General features: G+C 44.8%; 1 pseudogene; it reads right to left on the minus strand.

Annotated features, from left to right (window-relative positions):
- Positions 1-1,690: 1,690 nt before the first annotated feature.
- On the minus strand, positions 1,691-2,442 carry LOC104993425 (annotated as a pseudogene).
- Between the last annotated feature and the right edge of the window lie 3,523 nt (positions 2,443-5,965).

Here is a 5,965-nt window from a genome sequence, read left to right on the forward strand (position 1 = left end):
ACTAGAAAAAGCCCTTGCAGCAATGAAGACCCAGTGCAACCAAAAATAAACAGATACAATTTTTTTTTTTTTTAAAGCAGCATTCAAGGTCTTTGGGGCCTGTCAAAGATGACAAGATGAGGGCAGCAAGTTTATCTGCAATGAGTTCCTTCTGACATCTGGGGTGACATAGCTTACTTGGGTTGAGAGACGCAGATCGACCTGCGATGCTCAGAGCTCTGGACTCCTGGCTTCCGTTCATGCTCACCACCTCCTGCAGCTCGCCTTCCAGGACAAAGAACTTCCTCTCTGCGCAGGAGGCAGGAGGCTTGCAAGACCCAGTAGCTCTGTTTTCTCTTTCATCTGCTATCATTACACATCTTGCTCCAAGCAAACAAAAGGATGTGTCTTCCTTGTTCTTCCTCCTATAACTGAAAAAGTCCTTTGCCTTCTCTAAACTTTTACACAGGACCCAGCTGCTCTAGGTTGCAGAATCCCTGTGGCTTTTACAAGTTGGGGGTGATTCCTCCATTTCTCTCATTCTCTCTCCTTGTTTCTCGCATTTCCGTCCTTGCTCTCTTCTTTTGTTATTTACTATGTATTTATGGTGGTCTTTCTAATCCTCTTCAGTTTTTAAAGACATTCTTCTCTCCCTTGTTTATATGCTTTTGTTTTTTTGTTCTTATACTCAGTTCCTCAAAATGCTTTCCAGATAATCACATCTAATTCTTTGGTCATCTCCCCATTTTTCCTCACCTGTCTCCATTCATTTAGAAAATATTTATGGAGATTTAACTGTGTGCCAGACACTGGGCTGAATGCTGGGCGTATAACACATGGTTTCCATTCTCAAGAAGCTGGAGGAAATAGACAAACAGGAAGTTCCAGTACAATGATTGCTTTGTCACAACTCCATTTTTTATATTTTCACTCTCTTTTCAGCTACTTTCTTTTTAGAACCTGAGACCATAGGATAACTCTGGAGCAAGTAATGACCTCTACTAGTTGTGAAAGAGCACGACTTTATGCTGCTTGAAGCCTGAACAATGGGCTTATATGAAAGTCTTGAAAGAGAAAGGGAATTAGCAGGTACTAGGGACTTCACTTTCACTTTTCACTTTCATGCATTGGAGAAGGAAATGGCAACCCATTCCAGTGTTCTTGCCTGGAGAATCCCAGGGACGGGGAAGCCTGGTGGGCTGTCGTCTACGGGGTTGCACAGAGTTGGACACGACTGAAGTGACTTAGCAGCAGCAGCAAGTGCCTACTGCATACTGAGCACAATGCTGTCCCTGCTGGTATACATTATCTTATTTATTCTTCACAATACCCAAGAAGAAGGTATTATAATGTTTACTTTGCGGTGCAGGGAAGTCAAATTGAGAGAACCCCCAGGTCACAGAGCTGTAAATCAAGCTTTGGGATTCACATCCAAGTTTGTCTTTCCCATTCATCATACTGCAGAACTCAGCCTCCTTTTGAGGCAGTGTGAGGGAGGGATGGAGTTAGCAGATGCAAACAACGAAGTAAGAACAAGCTCCTACAAGCGCAGGGAACTGTATTCAATATCCTGTGATAAGCTATAATGGAAAACATATAAAAGATGTATATACATGTATAACTGAATCACTTTGTTCTACAGTAGAATTTTTTTTTTTTACATTTCAATTTGTTTCAATTGTTTATTAACCAGATTACAAAAATAATCCTGGTAGATACCTTAGTTTATCCTTCTAATAAGCCTGTTGATCTGGTCTTCCCTGTTGCCAGCATCTCCACCTTCTACAAAATGGGTGGTCTTTTTCTTCATTCCACCTCGTGGAGAAGACAATTTAAAGGGCCACAGGAAGTTGTTTGCTTCTTTGAAACATTTTCCAACGGTATAGATCTCATGAATCAGATCCTCCACACAGATGATTCCATATTTCCCAAGAGATTGAGCAATCAATGCGTTGTCTGTCAGGGCAATTCGCTTTTTGTTGATTTTGCCATAACCATGCTTGTAAATCAATTCATTTACAGACTTTAGATTGGGGTACCCCCATGCAATGTATGGCTCCACAATTCTCAGGATGTTAATTGATGCCTTGTTGAGCTTCACAAAGGTGCCGTTGAATATCTGCCGGAGGCGAAGGAGCTGCAGCACCTTTGAACCTTTGGGCTTACACTGTTGATACCTCTGATCCTGATGACAAATGCCAGTTTGGGTTCCGTGGGCACATAGAAGTTGCCGGCTTTTCGTGCCATCCTAGCCATTCGAATTTCAGTTCTGTACATCTGCCTGTATTCCTTGTGGTAAAGCTTAGCTTTTTCATAGATAAGCTTCCTCCTTGCCTTTCGAAGCATCTTTTGGGCAAACTTCTTTCTCAGTCGCTTGATCTTAAGCTCTGTGAAATTCTTCTGCTTTTTCTTAAGGGTTTCTGGCACAGCAGAAAACTTTTTCTTCTCTCCTGCACCTTCCATGGTTCCAGCCAGAAAAGAGCCTACAGTAGAAATTAACACAACATTGTAGATCAACTACGTTGCTGCTGTTCAGTTGCTAAGTCATGTCCAACTGTTTGCAACCCCAGGGATTACAGCATGTCAGGCTTCCCTGTTTTTCACTATCTCTGGAGTTTGCTCAAATTCATGTCCATTGAGTCAATGATGCTATCTAACCATTTCATCCTCTGTTGCCCTCTTCTCCTTTTGCCTTCAATCTTTTCCAGCATCACGGTCTTTTCCAATGAGTTGGCTCTTCACATCAGCCGGCCAAAGTATTGGAGCTTCAGCATCAGTCCTTCCAATGAATATTATAGGGTTGATTTCCTTAAGGATTGACTGGTTTTATCTCTTTGCAGTCCAAGAGACTCTCAAGAGTCTTCTCTAGCACCACAATTCAAAAGCATCAATTCTTTAGCACTCAGGCTTCCATACTTGAGTTAAAAGAAGAAAGTCAACCTCCTTTGAAATGTTACCTTAACCTTCTATCTCTCTCAGTGTACATTTCTCATCTGCTTCAACTCTGCCTTGCTCAGAGCTCACTTCTTCTAGCAGCCTTCACTAACTGCTTAAAATATTCCTTCCTTCTGTGTAATCCCTCTTTGGAGTTTTTCATTATTTTGTACTAGTTGATTTTGCTTTACAGCTGTCTTGGCATTATTTTGTACTTGTGTCCTCAGCTTCCCTGAGTTGCTAATTCATGCAGGACTGAGTTTCTTCCACCTCGGCCACCAGCACAAGTTGTTCCCATTGTGAATTGCATGCAGCCTCCTTCTATCTTTATCCCCATCCTTTCCCTCTTCTCCTTCATTGGACTTTTGTTCTGAGTCCTTTTCCTCACATTTATTTATGGGTCTTTCAACCATCAGGCTTCCTTGGTGGCTCAAATGGTAAAGAATCTGCCTGTAATGCAGGAGACCTGGGTTTGATCCCTGGGTTGGGAATGCCCCCTGGAGAAAGGAATGGCAACCCACGCCAGTATTCCTTTTTTTTTTTTCCCACTCCAGTATCCTTGCCCAGAGAATTCCAAGGACAGAGGAGCCTGGCAGACTACAGTCCATGGGGTTATAAACAGTCAGATACAACTGTACTTCAACCATCTCTGATTAAAATCCAAGTCTCTTCCCCAAGTGGACAGCGTGATGGCTTCAGTGGTTGTTTTTACAGGCTCTGCCTGTAGTAGAGGCAGTAGAAGCCGGCTGTGTGCCCATGGCAGGGGGTTGTAACCTGCCAGCTGTAAGGAGCAGCAGAGGCCCAGCATGTGTTTCCCTCCTCCCGCAGAGCTGGGGTCTTCCTGGAACACAGCCTAGCGTCACTCGTTCCCTTGGCTCTAGTTCATGCCGCCCTCTGTGACCACAGCTGGCACTCTGAGGGCTCTGAGCTCTCCCTGATGCTCTGCAGCCAGCCCCTCCCATTGAACAACAGCCAGAGCCTCTGCTGCCTCCATGAGACATTAGGCATTTTCCGATGGAACCTGTAAGCTTTCTTTTCCCTCTACTCTCTTTTTTTTTTTCTTCATTCACAAACATTGTCCAGTCCTTGCCCAACAAGGAAGGCCACTGTTTTCATTGCTATCCTGCAAGCAAATTCTTCAGGTGGTTGGAGAACATGTATTGGTGCCATAGGACAGCATGCATGGGAGTTTGTTGCTTTTTTCTTCTTGTCTCCAGAGTGCACATATCCTGGCTGTAGTCTGGGAATCTTCATCTCTGACCTGTGTGCCTATCTCCTAACATCGTCATGTGGCAACACTATCCCCGTCCCCACGCTAGGACTAAACACGCAGTCAGGCCAAGAGCGGGCTTGCACACCATTGGCAAGCTTCTCTGTTGGTCCCTACACCTGCCTGGGAAGGCCCTTCCCTGCTCCCACTGACTCATTCCCACCCAGACAAGCCTCTGAGCAGGTGTGTTAGCAATGGTTGCCCATCATTTTGTAAAGACAGAAAGTAAAGTTTCTGGATAAAAAGCTCATCCAGGGACACATGAGTTGGTGACAAGAACCACACACATGGCCTCCAGGATCCAGACCCTGCCTGTCCTGACACTGTCTGTCCCAAGTCTGCCCAAGGAGTCTGGAAGTCCAGACACTGTTCTAAGGCATCACTTAATCCTTCTAACAAGCTTAAATGGTGGGCACATCCCTTCCTCATCTTATACGTGAGAGAGTTAAATAACATGCCTCACTCAGCAGTCTGGTACCTGACAGAGGCAGGATTAGAAACCCAGCTGTTGAGTTCTAGAGCCTGTGCACTCGAGCACAGAGTCCAGGCTGCACTTTACAAATAGGAAAGAAGAGCCTGAAGGACATCAAAGGACTTCTGCAGCCAAAGCAGCAAGTCAGAACAGAACCAAAGTTTGACAAGGACAAGGGCCAGTAGAATTGGCCCAAGAAGCATCCAGTCAGCTTCTGTGGCCGGCAGTGGTTCAGCTCTAGGCTCACCAGGAGCTGGTATTTCTCATGGAAATGTTAGAAATCAGATGCGTCTCTGTTTCTGTCTCTGACTGATTTCTCCCCCTTCCTAACGGACAGGAACCACCTCCCTTTCCAAATCTGATCTGCTTCTTTCAAGGCCTTTCAAAGGAACCCCGGAAAGCCACACCTACCCTCTGATACCCTCCTTTCCTTAAGACAAGAAGGAACAAAGGAAACTCTTTTGATTGGCTCATCCTGAGCAAATACGGGTGTGTTACTCTATTCACTTTCAAATTCCCCTGATGGGCTTCCCTGCTGGCTTGGTAAAGAATCTGATGCAATGCAAGAGCCCTAGGAGTCAGGAGCCTCAGGAGATGTGGGGTTAGATCCCTGGGTCAGGAAGATCCCCTGGAGAAGGGAATGGCAACCCACTCCAGTATTCTTGCCTGGAGAATTCCACGGACAGAAGAGCCTGGTGGGCTACAGTCCATGGGGTCACAAAGAGTCGGACATGACTAAACCAACTTAGCACGCATGCACTGATAGAAATTACCTGGGCCTGTTCTTTGAAAGTAATTTCTTCTGAGGGAAAGAAGAGAAAATAAACTGTGCCTCTGACCTTTGGTATTAAACTCTTTTCTTCTTTCTCAGAGCCTGGCAAACCACAGGCAGGTTTTACAGTATCCCTGAACCTTTCCATTTTCTCTTCTCAAAAGCTGCTTCTAACTGTGCATGGTAAGTGCTAGAACTATAACCTGGGGGACTCTTTTTCCCACACAAAGAAGAAATAGTGGAAAAGTAGAATGACCAATGCTGGAAGGATTTTACCAGAAAATACAAGTAAATGTATCACCCCAGGGCAGTGTAACTAAAAATAAACAGCAGTGTACAGAGCCATTGTGAGATTCTCCCATGAATCTTTCCAGGATGCAGCAATTGCACAGATCATTATAAGGAAGTACTATTAAGCCAGGTGCTGTTCTGGATGGCAGGGGCACAACAGTGATCAGAAATAGATGGAAGTCCTTGCTCTCCTGGAGCTCATCTCCTAGAAAGGAAGAGCCAGCAATAAACAAATGAACCAATGAGG

The sequence above is a fragment of the Bison bison genome, unplaced genomic scaffold (assembly GCF_000754665.1).
Source record: "Bison bison bison isolate TAMUID 2011002044 unplaced genomic scaffold, Bison_UMD1.0 scf7180017864239, whole genome shotgun sequence".
NCBI classification, from domain to species: Eukaryota; Metazoa; Chordata; class Mammalia; order Artiodactyla; family Bovidae; genus Bison; species Bison bison.